The following is an 18,311-nucleotide window of genomic DNA, read 5'->3' on the forward strand; positions in this document are numbered from 1 at the left end:
GAAAAGGAGGAGGAGGAGGAGGCTGCGCGAGTGGGGAAGCTTAGAGGTTAAAGGAGGAGGGGAAAGGCGCTGAGAAAGTCAAAGCCCTCCCTCTTCTTTTTCAGCAGTCTCTCTCTCTCTCTCTTCCCCCCCCCCAAAAAAAATGCATCCCGCCCGCCTCATCCCCGCCCTGTTCCAGCTGGCGGCGGCTCTGCTTTTTGCAAAGAAAAGAAAAGGGGGAAGGGAGAGGAGGGGAGGGGAGGGGAGGGAAAAAAAAAAAAGTCCCGGACACTAGAGAAGAAGCCCCATCGATCGGCCCTCCGCATTAACCCCCCTGTGGACATTAGCGAGAGGAAGTGCATTAGGAGCTTTTAAGTCCCTGGAAGTGCAGAACAAGAAATGCGCCTTGCAGGATATCAAATATCCCATTAAGCTGCGCCTCTCTCCCCCCCCGCCTTTCCTTCCCTCTCCCCCCCTCCCTCTCTCTCTCTCTCTCTCTCTCTCTCTCTCTCTCTCTCTTTTGATGAGCCCCGCCGAGTCCGAGCCGTCCCACGCAGCCTCGCTCGCTCACTCTCTCGCTCGCTCGCTTGGCGGCGCCGGTTTTCGGAAAGTGAAACTTAGTCAGGCGCGCAAACGTGATTGGAACCGCCCGGCCTTTTTGCACGCGCCTGGCTCGATTCGGGGCAGGGAGATTGTGGGGGGAGGGGGAGGCAGGGGAACCGCGCCTGGTTTGGTTGTTTCGTCCCGATCTGCCAGCATTTAAAGATTTTTTTGGGGGGGGGGGAAGAGTGAGGGTTATTATCCTGCAGGACCACCTTCTGCCTGCCTCCCACCGCCCTGTGCGCTCACATAGGACTGCCCTCCTCCGGGTGCCATCGGCCAGACAATGTCGGCTGGCGGAGCCCTCACAGGATGAGGGCGTTCTCTGTGGGCGCACCGACCCTCTGGAATGGGTTACCCACGGGGCTCCAGACGCCCCCCCCCCACCTTCGTTCTTTCCGCCGTGACCTGAAGACATGGCTTTTCCAACAAAGTTGCTGATCTGATGGGTGATTTTTAATCGGGAGATTTTAATTGATTGTTTTAGTAGCTATTTTTATTGCTTTCATCGTTTTAATTTCTGTGAGCCGCCCCGAGGCCTTTGGGAGAAGTATAAGAAAAGTAAAATAAAATAAAATAAATAAATAAATAAAATTACTGTGCAGCAGGGCCAAGTGCCTCTTTGGGGGGCTTCTCTTTAAATGTGCGTTTGGACACCGGCGATCCCGAACCGCGTTCCCCCAGTGTAGAGGTGACTGCCCTTGACTAATGGTGTATCTGAGGTAAACCTAACGGCTTGCCTTCAGGAGTGGTGAGTGCTTCATCACTGGAGGTTTTTAAGAAGAGACTGGGACAGCCGCTTGTCTGAAATGGTAGGGTCTCTCCTGCTTGAGGAGAGGGTTGGACTAGATGACCTTTAAGGTCCCTTCCAACTCCATTCCATAACTAAAGTTATCATGGCAATGAATGGAAGCAAGAGGGTTAAGGAAGTACTCTCTCTCTCTCTCTCTTTCTCTCTCTCTCTCTGTCTCTCTCTCTCACACACACACACACACACACACACACACACAGAGAGAGAGAGAGAGAGAGAGAGAGAAAGAGACCCTCCCCCGAAAGCTGATGCAGTGGGCAGCTGAAAAGCATGCCTTCAAAAATAGACAGCTGAAGACTCTCAATTCGGTTATATTTTATGTGAAGGATATCTTGAGCATCTTTGACTGCCTAGGACAAATGATGCATCCGAGGAACAGCTGGCCTTCAGAAATTGTGGGTGCTTCACCACTGGAGGTTTTTAAGAAAAGACTGGACAGCTATCTGTCTGAAATAGTAGGGTCTCTCCTGCTTGAGGAGAGGGTTGGACTAAATGACCTCCAAGGCCCCTTCCAACTCTATTCCATAACTAAAGTTATCATGGCAATGAATGGAAGCAAGAGGGTCAAGGAAGTACACACACACACACACACACACACACATACACACTCCGTAAGGCTGATGCAGCGGGCAGCTGAAAAACATGCCTTCAAAACAGCTGGGGACTTTCAATTCCCTTATATTTTATGTGAAGGATATCTTGAGAATCTTTAATGTTCTGCAGGGACCTCATTCCATTCCCCTCATTATGTATTTATTTTATTTACTTATTTCAACATTTTTAAGCCTGCCCAACTTGGACACTGTGTCTCCGGGTGGCCTATAATAAAACACACAATAATAGCATGTTGATGAGGATTAGGATCCTGCTTTTATGCTTCATTATAAGCTCTTCAGGCAGGGAGCGCTGACTTGTAAAAGTGCCACAAAGACCGACGATGTGTATGAATGACAGATAATAAGAATGACCACTAATAGCGATGTAATAATAATCGCTGAGAGTGATGCCATCTGCTTTGCCCTGGTAGTGATAGTTAATAGCAATACTCTCCGGTTTCCTTAGTTATTTATTCATGAATGAAATCATCCTTTTTCCAAGAAAGAGGTTAAAAGGTGCACATATGGCTTTGTTTTTAGCAGGTGCATTGCACTTTTTTTTTAAAAAATTTGATTTATATGCCGCCTTTCTCCGGAGACTCAGGGTGGCTTACAATACGTTAAGCAATAGCCTTCATACTTTTGTATATTTATACAAAGTCAGCTTATTGCCCCCACAAACTGGGTCCTCATTTCACCTACCTTAGAAAGGATGGAAGGCTGAGTCAGCCTTGAGCCTCGTAAGATTCGAACCTGCAGTAATTGCAGGCAGCTGTGTTAATAACAGGGTGCTTTAGACCACTGTACTACCAAGGCTCTTACTGTAGGCACCGTTTTAGGTGAGTTGATTCCATTGTGGGAAAGAAATATCTTTCAGACAGGCGACTTTTCGGCCTTGGGGGCTGTTTATTAAAATAAACAATTCAGCTATTTTATCTCCTTCTTGGTGAATTTGCTGTGATAGGAAAGAAGATGGACAATGGCAAAGGCAGGAAGGATAAATATGGAAAACAACATTTATCTGCAGCCATCATAATGTATGAAGTGTAGAAGCCATGGTGCAATAAATACCCTCCAATAGCTACAACTTGTATTGTGTTCAGGTACTTATTAAACATTTTAAGCTGCCCAATTATTTGCGGTTTCTCTTCAATTTAATTAAAATGGCTTAGTCTGATTATGTCCTTGAATAGGTAAGTCCTTGATTTACAACAGCTTCTTTAGTGACCGTTCAAAGTTACAACGGCACTGAAAAATGTGACTTATGACCGTTTTTCATAGTTACGACTTTTGCAGCAGCCCCATGGCCATGTGATCAAAATTCAGATGCTTGGCAACTGGTTCATACTTATGACCTTTGCTGTGTCCCAGGGTCACGTGATCCCCTTTTTGCGACCTTTCGACAAGCCAAGCCAATGGGGAAGCCAGATTCACTTCACAACCGGGTTACTAATTTACCAACTTAACGGTGGCAAGAAAAGTCTTAAAGTGGGGCAAAACTCATTTGAACAAATATCTCATTTCATGTCAAGATTTAACGACATAAATCTTGTTTGTGGTTGTAAGTCGAGGACTACCTGCAATAGCCAAAGGCTGGGTTCTAGGTAGTTCTAGGCAGTTCTAGGCTGGGTTCTAGGTAGTTCTAGGCTGGGTTCTAGGTAGCAACTTTAAAACCTAAAAAAAAATAAAAGTTCCCCAAACATGGAAGAATTTCTGTAGGTCAGCTTCTTAAAAAGAAGAAGGGATTGGATAACCATTTGTCTGAAATGGTATAGGGTCGTGATGGCAAACCTATGGCACACGTGCCAGAAGTGGCACACAGAGGCTTCTCTGGGCATGTGTGCCATCGCCAGCTGCTCTTCCGGGTTCTGTCATACACATGCACACTGGCCAGTTGCCCCATTCTGGGTTCCGGTCTTTGAGACCAGCTAGGCGGTGTGCATGCACGTGACGGAACCCAGAAAAGCACCTGGCTGCCCCATACATGCTCACCAGCCAGCTGTTTTATTCCGGGTTCCAGTGCATGCACACTCCAGTTTTGGCACTCGGTGCTGAAAAGGTTAACTACCACTGGTGTGAGGTTTCCTGCCTAAGCAGGTGTTGTGGCCCGTCACGGCCTGTGTAGCTTGTAGCTGATTCCGACAGCGAGGAGGCTGGTGTGGTGCTGTGCCAGCAGCCTGTGCAGCTGGCACTCGAGTCAGACAATGAGGCGGCTGGAGAAGATGTGATGCCAGAGGCAGGGATTCAGCCAGGGCCTTCAGAACCTCCAGAAGCTCCCATAAGTGAAGAGGAAGAAGAGGAGGAGCCTCTTCTCAATGCACGGGCGCGCAAAGCTGCCAAAAGGCAGGAGTGGCTCCTCAGGAGGAAGTCTCCTCGAGAGTAAGGCTTGGGGCTAATTGGCCACTCCCTTAGCCTATTTAAGGAAGGACGACGACTGAGGCAATTTGCAGGGAACAACTTCATTCACTCTCCTTCGTGTCTTGATCTTAGTTCTCTTATCAGTTTCCTGCAAATTGCTTCTGGGCTTTCTGCCAACCACAGTAAGGTTACGATTATTTATTCTTTGGATTCCTGTAGGCTGTTAAGAAAGTTAATTAACAGCCTTTATTTGAAAAAGACTGACTTAATTTAGTAAACTAAGGTTTGTACAGACTGCGTGCGCTGCGTTCTTTGGGGTCCGTAGCTGGGGCAGAACAGCAGGGGGTTGGACTAGAAGACCTCCAAGGTCCCTTCCGACTCTTGTTATTCTATTCTATTCTAAAAAAAAAAAAAGCATTTTTTTTTTTGGTGTGGCTAGAAAAGCAGGTAAGGCTGGAACAGGGAAGGATTGTCACTGTTAAGGAGTTCCATGGTCAGCAAAATGACCAGTGGTCTCTGTTAAACTGTGAGACTCACTCATCCCATGCAAGAAAGCCAGAAGGCTGTGATTAAAAACTGGCTTTCTTGCAGTGTCAACTGTGGCTTGAAAAACTCTATGTGTACTTTCAGGTTTGGCTTCATTTTTAGACTATTTCTGGTTAGCGTGCTCCTCCTCCTCTCAAACACTACTGGAGTTCGGGAGTTGTGCAGCTGGAATGAGGGCAGGTTGTCTTTAAGACACGCAGGTCACTAACCCCCCCCTACCTCTCTTTATTTAAAGGGAGGTAGTGGAGCCTTTGCTATGTTTTACCTTTTTTTAAAAAAAAAGTGTTAATGACTGAGGTTATTTTATGAATTTTGAAAGTCCTGCTTTCAAGGCCTAGAGGTCCTCTTGAAAGACGCTACTGTAGGTCTTGTGTTAAAATTAAACCGGGTTTGTAAATATAGGATTTTAAAGTTAGGGTTCCACGAGCTTGATATATTCCCACTGGAAAATGATTTTGAAAGAGGATTTTTTTTTTTTTTTTTTTTGCAAGGCAGTGGATGCCATTCCTTCCTGGTCTTTTCCAAGCGGGAGGAAAACAGAGAGTTAGTTTTACATTTATCAGATGTCAAGACTTATTTTTTTTTTCCCCTTTCCAACATTTATTGGAATTATTAAGCCCTGACTTCCTCTTTCTTTGTGGTTTACACTAGGACATAGGGCAAACTTCTTCTTTTTTTTTTCTTCTTCCTTAGCATTTGGACTCCTGCTTTCCAATCGAAGCCATGAAGTTTATTTTCAGCACACTGAGTCACTGTAGCAGGGAGTTATGACAAGTATAATATATGGAGATCGTAATGGTTGGAATTGAGGGTGGGAGAGGTCCACTAGCATGCTTAAAGGAACAGAATGTCTTTTAAAAACAAGACCACAGGCAGCTCTGATTCTCTCTTTCTTTTGACCCGTTTCTTTAGATGCACAAGTTTGGCTTTAAACATTTTAGTTATTTTTAACACTGTGTTCTATTTTCACTCATTAGAGGCAGTGTCTTCCATTTCTGATCAATAATAATAAAAAAAAAGGCTGCAACTCTCAATTGACAGATTCTATGCACTTGGAGAAAATTCAGTGGAACTTACTTTTGAATAGATATGTATGGCATTATAAATGTCTACTTTTAAATTGAAAAAGCCTGAGAGTTCACCATTGACACAGCTAATATACGTGAGAATAAGACTCATAGTAAACAGAATACCTTACTATTAAACACATTTAGGATTACAGTGCACATCCCATTAAATTGGATTTAGCCTGGGAAAAAGATAACCATGAATTAACATGCTGTACAGCTTCTCTGTTAAAACATAAATAAAAGAGTGCTACATTTTGCACGTGGGATCCTAAGTGAAGTTGAAATTTCTGGAAAATGTCTTGATGTTTGTTTATTTTATTTTATTTTTTAAATTTGTTTTATTGAATTTTTACAATTAAACAATCATTATTCAACTCTTGCGCATGACTGTGACCATTTACATATCATCATACTAGTATTCACCTATACTCTATATATTTTTTACTAAATCTACATTCTATTATTTTCCTTTTTTTCTATTTTTGATCCAATGATACCATTTCTCCCATATTACGTAAAAATCCGAGTCCATCAATCCTTTCAACTCAAGTGTCATTTTGTCCATCGGCACAATCCAATATCTTTTTAATTATTAAATCTTCAGAGGGTATATTTGAGCTTCTCCAACATTGCGTGAAATATTTTGATATTTAATGACCAAAGAAGAATGGTTGATTAGATACTTTTATACTTAGTCTTAAACTCAAGGTGCAATCTGAATCTTTTCATCTACTTGTACCTCAGATGCACAGAATCAAATTAATTGTAATTGAACAAATAAACTACTCGAACGCAATATAGATATTACGCATATAAGCCTGTCTCCACTATTGTGTTAAAGTACTATCCATCCATTGTTAAGTTGAAACAAAACAGCACCGTTGCCAAACTCCTTTCTGTCTCTGTTGTACCTGTTCTCTCAAATATTACGGAACTTGTAGCAAAATATGTTCCTCACCAGTGGTGGGATTCAAATAATTTAACAACCGGTTCTCTGCCCTAATGACCATCTGTGTAGGCGTGGCTCGGTGGTCATGTGACCGTGTGGGTGTGACGAACTCAATGTCACTCACGTTGATGGGTGCTTCGCCTTAGCTGTTACAATGTAATAAGGGTTAACCAGAGAGGCAGTTTCTGTAAGCAGGGCAGTAAAGATTAGGCCAGAAACACCACCAGAATGTTTACTTCCTGCCTTCCGTACAGGATTAGCCTTCTAAAGTGGGAAAAAACAAAATAAGATTTCTTCCAACCTCTGAACTGCTTAGAAAGTTAACAACCGGTTCTACCGAATAGGTGCAAACTGGCTGAATCCCACCACTGTTCCTCACGATAGGTGGGGCTTTCTTCTAAAAATTGGTTGCCATTCTTTTTAGTACATTACAAGCCAGACAAGCCAAACAGTCGTGATGGCACTACACAGCATGAATGGAGCAGATCAGTTTTAAGGAGTCTGTGCTGTTCTGCAATTTAAGCTGCTTGGCTTTTCCTTGTGAAGTACCTGGAAATGAATCCAGCTTTAAAAACAACAACAAAATCCTTTCCAGATTTTAACCCGTTCTTTTGTCGGTCATAGTGGCGGTCAGGGATTCTGTCAAAACCACCCATTCTACAGCCCTTGATTAGTGGGTGGCCCACAATTCCTTCCTGTCTGAACAAACTATCCTGATTAGGTGGCTCAGTGGCTAAGACACTGAACTTGTCGATCAGAAAAGTCAGCAGTTCGGCGGTTTGAATCCCTAGTACAGGTCTCCTGCATGAGCAGGGGGTTGGACTAGATGTCCTCCAAGGTCCCTTCCAACTCTGTTACTGTTACTGATTCTCTTTTCCATGGGCAGGTCTTGGAGGACATGTATAGAACCATCTCCTCCAGGGAGAATCAGAGTTGGAAAGGGACCTTCGAGGTCCAACCCACTGTTGAGTGCAGGATTTGCTCGCTTGAGTTGAGTGCGAGATGATGAGGTGGTGATGGACTCAATGCAACCCTTCACTGTTCTTGCTGTTGGTGGGGATAGAAGGAGAAAGCAGCATTTGCCTTACTTTCCTTGCCTTCTCTCTGCCATACGAAGAAGCTTCAACAAGCCCCAAACAATGGCAGGGAAACTTGGAGTCTTAGTAGACAACCAGTTAAATGTGAGCCAGCAGTGTGCGGCAGTGTACAACAGCAACCAAATAAGTCAATGCAATCCTAAACTGCATTAACAGAGGGATGCAATAAAGTTCAAGTGAGGTACTAATACCACTCTATAAAGCCTTAGTAAGACCACACTTAGAATGCATCCAGTTTTGCATCCAAGACCACTCCACTGCATCCAGTTTTGTTCACCACACTATAAAAGCCTGGATAGCTCAACAGACTAAAAGCCTGTTATTAACATTCAGCTGCCTGCAATTATTGCATGTTCGAATCTCCCCAGGCTCAAGGTTGACTCAGCCTTCCATCCTTTCTAAGGTAGGTGAAATGAGGACCCAGTTTGTGGGGGCAATAAACTGACTTTGTATAAATATACAAAAGTATGAAGGCTATTGCTTAACGCACTGTAAGCTGCCCTGAGTCTCTGGAGAAGGGCGGCATATAAATCTAATAAAAAATAAAAAATAAAAAATAAAAAAAAAGATGTTGAGACTCTAAAAAGAGTGCAGAGAAGAGCAACCAAGATGATTAGAGGACTGGAAGCTAAAACATACGATGAACGGTTGCAAGTGCTCGGCATGGCTAGTCTAGTGAAGAGAAGGACCAGGGGAGACATGATAGCAGTCTTCCAATATTTGAGGGGCTGCCACAGAGAGGAAGGGGGGGGGTTTAAGCTATTTTCCAAGGCACCCGAAGGCCAGACAAGGAATAATGGATGGAAACTGAACAAGGAGAGATTCAACTTGGAAATAAGGAGAAATTTTCTGACAGTGAGAGCAATCAACCAATGGAACAGAAGTTGCCTTTGGAAGTTGTGGGAGCTTCATCACTGGAAGCTTTCAAGAAGAGACTGGACTTCCACTTGTCAGAAATGGTGTAGGGTCTCCTGCTTGGGTGGGGTGGGGATTTGTACTAGATGACCTACAAGGTCCCTTCCAGATCTGTTAATCTGTATCTATATGATTGTCAAGAAGAGGTATGGGCTTTGCTTGCTTCCTTGCAGATTGTATTCTGCAGATTGTATTCTGTATTCTGTATTCTGCAGATTGTATCCACATACCTCAGATTCTTCCTCCCTCAGCCCTTTCTCCTACTTGCAGCATATCTTTCTCCCCTGCTGGCCACCCCCAGCCTCTTGTCCCTCTGTTTTCAGGGCAGCTTCCTTGCTGTTGCTAATCCAGGCATCTGAATGCTGCTGGTGCCCTCCAGGCTGAGAGCTTCTCCAACCACGTGGGAGAAGGAATGTCTCCCACCAGGTGCAGCCAGCTGCTTTCCATCACCCACCTACAGGCCGCTCCATAGAGATGCCAAGGTGGTTGCATTGAGGAAAGTTGAGTTGCTTTCAAGCAATCCCGGAGTCTTCCGTAGCCAATTGGTGCGGCTGGTTGGCTCTCTGTGCAGTTGCCAAGAATCTTTTCTCCTCTCAGCATTTGGGGACTTTCCAATACAGGAGGGGAAAATCATGATATGAAGCTTGCAAAAGGAATCAAAGCAGCGATGGATGGAGATCTGATAAACCTTACACGGAATTGTAGGGCTGAGCGGTATTAGCTGAGCTACAGCTAAATAGTGCTGCTTGTTTAGAAGCAGTATATCTGTAATTCACTTATTTTCTCCCCATTCTTTATGCCACTTAAAAGGTAAAGATAAAGGTTCCCCTTGCACATATGTGCTAGTCGTTCCTGACTCTAGGGGGTGGTGCTCATCTCGTTTCAAAGCTGAAGAGCCAGTGCTGTCTGAAGACGTCTCCATGGTCATGTGGCCGGCATGACTAAATGCCAAAGGCACATGGAACGCTGTTACCTTCCCACCAAAGGTGGTCCCTATTTTTCTACTTGCATTTTTATGTGCTTGTGAACTGCTAGGTTGGCAGAAGCTGGGACAAGTAACGGGAGCTCACCCCGTTACGTGGCACTAGGGATTCAAACCGCTGAACTGCCGACCTTTCGATCGACACAGTTTTGCAAAAAGAAGGTGGGGAATAGTTGCACCATTCTTCTTATGATACCAGTTGGAACAGGGAGAAAGCGGATTTCATTCATTTCACTATTCCACAGTAGACTGGTTCAAGTAAAAAGAAATCCAGTTTCACTGGTCCAGCAGCCCAGGACAAAATGATTGTGGAGGGCAGTGATCAGCACCTAGAGAAAAGAGGAGGTGGGGGGGCAGCGACTAGTTGTAACGCAGGCCTTAGAACCACAGCAAGTGAATCAGCATTAGTGGCACATGCAGAACGTGGAAAACACTGCAGGAAAAGATGGATGGAAGTCACCTTCACTGGTAGCAGGTAGAAGGTGACATCATGAGTTCCTGACTTTGAGGAAGGGTCAGCCCCTGCACCTATGCTGGCCCAATCTTTTTTTTTTTTAAACTGTATAAAATACAAAAAAAGAAAAGAAAATAGGAAATTAAGGGAAGGAAAGGAAATGGGAAAAGGGGGTGTGAAATACAAAGGGGAGGTGAAAAAGAAAGAAAAGGGAGCATTGACTTCCCACTCTTCCTAGCACAGTACAAGATAAATACACTCCAACCTCAACTTTCTGCTTTTACATATTAATATATAACTAGCCATTTCTATAACACCAAATCTTTCTAATCAACAGACCAAAGTTTCATTTGTTTTTCTTTACAAGCACAAATTCCAGAAGTGTTATCCAAAGAAGAACATATTTTCCTCTTTAAATAAAGTATAAAGTATTCCATTTAACCAGGGGTGAAATGTAAAATTTGTTACTACCAGTTCTGTGGGTGTGGCTTGGTGGTGGTGGGGGTAATGTGACTGGGTGGGCATGGCCAACTTTTTTTTTTAAACTTTTCAAAGCATTTTTTCAGCTGAAGAGGTTGCAAAAAATGCTTTGAAAAACCTCTGCTGATCAGGCAACTCAGCTGGGATCGTCAGAGGCTTTTCAAAGCATTTTTTTAACCACCTCTTTGGCCAAAGAGGTTGCAGAAAAAAATGCTTTGAAAAGCCTCTGACGATCCCAGCTGAGCTGCGCGATCATCAGAGGCTTTTTTTTTTTACTTTTAAAAGCATTTTTTCGGCGGAAGAGGTTGTAGAAAAAATGCTTTTAAAAGTAAAAAAAAAAGCTTCTGATGATCGTGCGGTTCAGCTGGGCATGGGGGGGGGGCGCGCAGGGATTTTTGCTGCCAGTTCTCCAAACCATCCACCTGCATCGCTACCGGATCGGGCGATCTGGTCCAAACCAGGAGCATTTCACCCCTGCATTTAACCATTCCTGCTTTATCTTCCTTGCTATGGAAATAGTATGTATTTCTATTTGCAACCTAATTTTTGTGAATGGTCACCATTTTTATTTACAACATTTATTGTATTCTTTCAAATTCTTTGGCCTTATTGAAGGGTGGGGGTGGGGGAAACCTATGCTGGGGCAATCTTGTTGTGCAGATTGACAATCTCTTGGCTTCTCCAACGCTGGGTTATTGGGACCTTCCTCCCACATCCCATTCGTGAAACAGATGGGGAAACAGAAGGGCAGAAGCAGCCCCAGAGAAGGAGGCCGCAAACCTTGCCATGACTGTGCAATTTGATAAGTCCTGCATAGTGGGGAGAACTGAAACAAACTAGCTGTCCGGAAAAGGCATGATTGAAACAGTGAATGACCATTAATAGCCCCTTGGTCCTGAAAGGCATAGATGAGTCCAGAAACACCTCCAAGGCTTGTTCTGTGGTCCTGCAGAAGATGTCAGCCTCATCTTGGATACAGGGCTCCCTTGCATCAGATGTTGTAGACTAGAGACCAATCACTCATGTCAGGCATTGCTGATTATTTTCAGCTATTGGTACTCGCCTATTTGGAGACATTTATAATTTACTGTTGGTTCATTATTCATGTCCATTATTTGATGTCGGGAACACATTGCCAAATATCCAGAAGAGACAGAACTTTTATACGATCCAACTTTAGCTGAGGCAGGAGACTTAAAAGTGCATTCAGGAACTGATGCAGTTTAAATCTACTGATTTTTTTCACAGTTATTTATTTGTGCTAATAGGGTATAATTTGTTTCTGTTTTCTGTTGCCTTTCCCTCCTCAAAAGGTTTTATTTTTGTATTCTTTTCATCACTGTCATTGTACACCAGTAGTGGGTTTCAATTTAGCTTGCTACTGGTTTGCTTGTGTGCGCGTGTGACGTTTCTGCACATATGCAGACGCATCTGGGCGGGTGGGCGGAGCCTCCCGACGCTGCTACCAGTTTGCCCAATCCGGGATGAATCGGTAGCAACCCACCACTGTTGTACGCACTGCTGAGTTTCGGATTTGTTCTTTAAAATATGCTTTGGAGCGTTCAAGAATGTGAATAGTAGCACCTACTTAAAACAAATTAAAATAGAAGCCTTTTTTTCAATCATCATTAACTTTGTCTGGGATGAAAATTGAAAAACCAACTTCATTTTTTAAAAATGATATATTTTTTATTTTATTTTATTTTATTTTATTTCCAATTTATATACCGCCCTTCTCCCTGAGGACTCAGGGCGGTGTACAGCCAGAATTAAGAACATGAAATACAAATATTAAAAAAACAATTAATATATATATAAATTTGGCCCAAAAATTAAAAATCACAAACCAATTAAAACATTTAAAAATTTCTTCTTAAACCAGCCCGGCTTGCTGGAAAAAGTGGGTTTTAAGGGCACGGCGGAAGGCGCTGAGGTCTTGGATTGTCCTTATCTCTGGGGGGAGCTGATTCCAGAGGGTAGGTGCCCCCACAGAGAAGGCCCTCCCCCTGGGGGTCACCAGCCTACATTGTTTGGCTGATGGCACCCTGACGAGGCCCTCTCTGTGGGAGCGCACAGGTCGATGGGAGGTCGTCGGTAGCAGCAGGCGGTCTTGAAGATAGCTAGGCCCTATGCCATGGAGCGCTTTAAAGGTGATGACCAACACCTTGAAGCGCACCCGGAAGACCACCGGGAGCCAGTGCAGCTCGCGCAGGAGCGGTGTTACATGGAAGCGCCATGCTGCTCCCATCACTACCCACGCTGCTGCATTCTGGACCAGTTGGAGCCTCTGGGTGCTCTTCAAGGGGAGCCCCATGTAGAGAGCGTTGCAGCAGTCAAGGCGAGATGCTTGGATTGCTTTAGTAGAGGTATTCCTTCCAATGTCTATGGAGATTTTCAGTCATCCAGGTCATCATTGTCCCAAAGATGCTTTTTCAAAAGGCAACGAACTGGATTGTGGTTTTTCCCTTGAGGGAGAAGATGTTTCGTTTTTCATCCAAGAAGCTTCTTCGGCGAACTGTGAACTGAAGCAGCTTCTTGGATGAGAAGCAAAACATCTTCAAGGAAAAATGAGTCCAGTTGCCTTTTGAAAAAGCACCTTTGAGTATTCCTTCCGATGCATCAGAGAACAACTCTTTTAAGACAGCAGTTGCTATCTGAAGTTTTTATAAGCAAGTTGGCATGGTAAAGAAATTGACTTGTGTTAGATTCAACCTGGAAGAATTATACTCAGATCTGGGGTTAAACATGAGTTCAGTTGGGTCCGTCATTCTCAGCCCAACACTGTTGTCCTGTTTAAAAAAACAACTGGGAAATCTGTAAATCTTTGCACTTGTTTTTATTTCATATTATTTATTGGCTTTTCTTTTTAATTTACTGTGATAAGCTGGCCAGAATCATGGTTTTTTGTTGAGATGGAAGCCATATAAATATGATACATAAATAAAAGTAATACCCCTTTAAAGATGGTTTATTTCTGAGATCCCCATTCAAATATTCATTGTGACCAGAGATAGATTAATGCAAAAAAAGAGAAGAAAACCTTTTGATAACTAATATGCAAATTTTCAAGTTTTTAAAAAAATTTCTCTGTAAGAAAATTTTAAACTACCGATTGAATGATGCCACTACTGTTTTCGAGCAAGAATTCTGTAAAAGAAAGTACATGTACAAGAAAGTATATTTACCATAGCGTTCACCCCGATGTTGAAAATAACATGCAAAAATATGTTACAGATTTAGCTAAATATGGGAAATATTTGCAGTTTTTGCACTGATATTCCTGTTGAATACCCGTGCATTGGTTATTTTTTTATTATATTGCATAATTAGGCAATATCACGTAACAGAGCACAATATGCAAAAGGTCAAAGATGGTATGTGAAAAATGACTTCCTTTCACTTGTGATAGTGTTGCAAGTTTCTTGCTTCTGGTATCTGTGAAATAATAAACAAACATCATAATTACCATTAACAAGCTGTTCTTGGCTTAACATACCATTATGATATATCCTGTGTAATTGTTTATTTTATGTTTATGTTAAATTGGGAAAGGAGCCTCTTGCTAATCTTTGTTTTGAAAAGATTTTGATTCTGATTTATGGGACTTATATTCCAACGTATCTGGATCACACACAATTTCATATTAGGTACTACAGGTAGTCCTCGACTTAAGACCACAGTTGAGCCCCAAATTTCTGTTGCTAAGTAAAACGTCTGTTAAGTGAATTTTGCCCCATTTTACGACCTTTCTTGCCATAGCTGTTGAGTGAATTAATGCAATTGTTCAGCTAGTAACACGGCTGTTAAATGACTCTGACTTCCCCATTGACTTTGCTTGTCAGAAGGTCGCAAAAGGGGATCATGCAACCGTCATAACTATGAATCACTTGCCACACATTTGAATTTTGGCCACGTAACTATAGGGATGCTGCAACAGTTTTAAGTGTGAAAAATGGTCATAAGTCACTTTTTTCAGTGCCATTGTAACTTCGAACGGTCACTAAATGAACTGTTATAAGTCGAGGACTAACTCTACTTTCTTTAGTTATTTATACAATATCTGGCAACTCAGACTTATTGAGCTGGTTTATCAGTTAGTTCTCTTATCTACCTCAAGCAGTGATTATACATCCACGCCTGTAAGATAATGTTACAGAAACTTTTGGGAAGGTCACTCATTTTTTGGCAATGTCCCTCAGAAGTTAGTGGGAATGGCTACAACTACCATATTTCAACTTAAATTCTAATTTGTCTGGTCTATTATGTACCTAATTATTCTGCCTTTTCTATTAATACTGTAAAAGGCCCTTTTCCATTGCATCCCTACAAGTTGTTGGGTTATAAATGCAACTGCTGAAGCTTACCTGACTTTCATTACAATGTTGCATGACTTTTTCTTCCTTCTAAATCATATAATAATTTCTGCTGCAAGATATGCCTCTCTCTCTTCCCTCTCCTCCCCTTCTTAATCTCTCTCTCTCTGCCTCTCTCTCTCATCTGTCTGTTTGTCTGTCTATCTATCTATCTATCTATCTATCTATCTATCTATCTATCTATCTATCTATCATCTAATGCTCTCTACATGGGGCTCCCCTTGAAGAGCACTTGGAGGCTCCAACTGGTCCAGAATGCGGCTGCGCGGGTGGTTATGGGCGCACCTCGTTACACCCATGTAACACCTCTCCTGCGCGAGCTGCACTGGCTCCCAGTGGTCTTCCGAGTGCAATTCAAGGTGTTGGTCACCACCTTTAAAGCGCTCCATGGCATAGGACCAGGATATCTACGGGACCGCCTTCTGCCACCAACAGCCTCCCACCGACCAGTTCGCTCCCACAGAGAGGGACTCCTCAGGGTGCCGTCAGCCAAGTTATGTTGGCTGGCGACACCCAGGAGGAGAGCCTTCTCTGTGGGAGCTCCTGCCCTCTGGAATGAATTGCCCCCGGATATTCGTAACATTTCTGACCTCCGGGTTTTTCGCTGCGCCCTCAAGACCCTACTGTGGGCTATCAAATTGATTGATTTTAAATTGGGTTTTAATTTTGGGTTTTAAAATTCGGCCAAAACTATTTAATGATTTTAATTAATTTTAACTAGATATTGTATATTTGTATATTTGTATTTTAATTTTGGCTGTACACCGCCCTGAGTCCTTTGGGAGAATGGGTGGTATATAAATAAAATTATTATTATTATTATTATTATTATTATTATTATTATTAATCTATCTATCTATCTATCTATCTATCTATCTATCTATCTATCTATCTATCATCCACCCGTCCGCCCGCCATGCATCTATCTATCTATCTATCTATCTATCTATCTATCTATCTATCTATCTATCATCATCACCACCACCATCCATCCATCCATCCATCCATCCATCCATCCATCCATCCATCCATCCATCTATCTATCTATCTATCTATCTATCTATCTATCTATCTATCTATCTATTATCTATCTTCCATCATCTCTGTGTCTGTCTGTCTGTCTGTCTGTCTCTCTCTCTCTCTCTCTCTCTCTCTAAATAAAAGCCCATTGCCAGTTAGAGTTCTGTATTGCTAGCAGCATTCCAAAGTATTTTAGCCCTGATCTCATTCAAGCAGCATTTACTGTAATGGAGAGGAAAAGCAAGGCTCTCTTTATTTTGAGTTCTGCTCCTTGTGACTGTATGCCGAGGTCTATGTATTTTTTGTTTGTTTGCTTAGTAAAAATATGGAATTGATATGTCATGGCCATTTTCTGCATGTTTTTTTCCCAGCCTAGCCAACAGATCTAAGGTCTTGTAGTAATCTTCCATCCAAGCAGTGATCAGCCAGAAACCTGGTTAGCTTTTTTTCCCCCAAGCTTAACCCAGGTGATTTAGATGTTTCCAATCAATTAGACTTTACCAAGGATTGCCTTTTTAAAAAAAAAAAAAAAGTGAGGGGGGGAAGATAAATATTCACATATTAACATGAACACACATTTTAATTTTTTAAAAATATTTTGCATATAGCAAAATATAGATCTACATGGCCTGAGGTTGCACAACAAGCCAGATAAACTGTAATTGGCTAGCCTGTAATTCAGCATGTTATGTGACAGAGGGGAAGCTGCTACTAGTATCATATGAATCTATCCTGCCGATGGAATCCCTTGAGATATTTATTTATTTAAAATTCTGAGCGGCTCCCCATCAGATATTTCCAACTCCAGTAGAAAATCCCAATTGGCTTTTGATTTATATATCTAATATCTGATAAAACCTTTACTATTGGCAGGATTAAGAGACTGATATGTATGTTTACGCAGACATAAATTCTACTTTCTTAATGGACATTTATTCTCAGATATGTCTGCTTAGATTTATAGTCTAATATTCTCAAATGGACTAACTTTCCATGAAATGAGTGACTTCACTTCCGAAAAGCTTTAGTATCTCTAAGGGTTATCTCTGTAAGGCATTTTCGTCATCTGAAAATGTTGTTTTTATGATTTTTTGGGAAAAATCAAAGAACAACTTGAAATCACCACTTCCAGAGCTGGCTGTATTATGTTGCTCAGAATAAGAGGTTATTCTGAGCAACAGAATACAATTGATGTAGGATCAAGGCTTGTAATTCTTCTGCCATTCAGATAAAAATATGTGCATTCAGATAAAGATTTGTTGGCACATAAAGTTTTGATCTTCAGTAGGAGCTGTGAGATACTAGATAGCCTAGGGCAGGGGTGTCAAACTCAATTTCATCAGGGTTGTGTTTGACCTCAGGGGGGTCAGCGGGTGCGTGGCCAGGGGGCATGGCCAGCATGACATCACTTGTGTCAGGGGAGGGGGGCGCCTATGGTGGCCCAAGTGCTCTGCCAGCCAAAACGGATTCCCGAACTCTGTTTTCAGCTGGGATGGCCTCCTGCAACCATCTGCCAGTGAAAACGGAGCTCGGGTGGACCGCGCGTGGTCTTCGCGAACTCCATTTTCTCTGGCAGATGCACTGTGGGCTGGTCCTTTGCTATTTCCAGGGCAGCCACATGGGCCAGATATAAGCACCCCGTGGACCGGATCTGGCCCCCAGGCCTTGAATGTGACACTCCTGGCCTAGGATCACAGAAGAAGAAAAAAAATTATGGCCAGAACTTACCTTGAACAATGATTCAGCTGCCTGTAGGAACAAGAGGCTATATATTTCATCTTATCTTTCTTGCAGGTAGTTGTCATCTAGTGACTACAGTTGTCATTGGAACATGGTCATTAAGTGCTGCAGTCACTAAGTGGAAAATGACCTCACTTCTGAGAGCCTCGTAAAAATGAACTTTGTAACAATTGCAATATTCAATTTTAATTGAACCATTTTGAATAAATTGTAAATTAAATCATCTTCTTTATCTCACTTGCCTTATTGGGCCTTATAGTCTACCAAGGCACTTACCTAGAAGCAGTGGTGGTTCCACTTACTGTCGCTACCGGTAGCATGTGCGGTACACACACACGCTA

At 42.6% G+C, this 18,311-nt stretch overlaps 1 protein-coding gene across 1 annotated transcript in view; it reads left to right on the forward strand.

Moving 5' to 3' along the window:
* Positions 1–18,311, forward strand: part of PRKG1 (protein kinase cGMP-dependent 1) — an 873,884-nt gene that overhangs the window by 1,452 nt on the left and 854,121 nt on the right. The window lies entirely within an intron of this gene.

Source organism: Pantherophis guttatus, chromosome 6 (assembly GCF_059756535.1).
Source record: "Pantherophis guttatus breed Tessera chromosome 6, ASM5975653v1, whole genome shotgun sequence".
Classification (NCBI taxonomy): Eukaryota; Metazoa; Chordata; class Lepidosauria; order Squamata; family Colubridae; genus Pantherophis; species Pantherophis guttatus.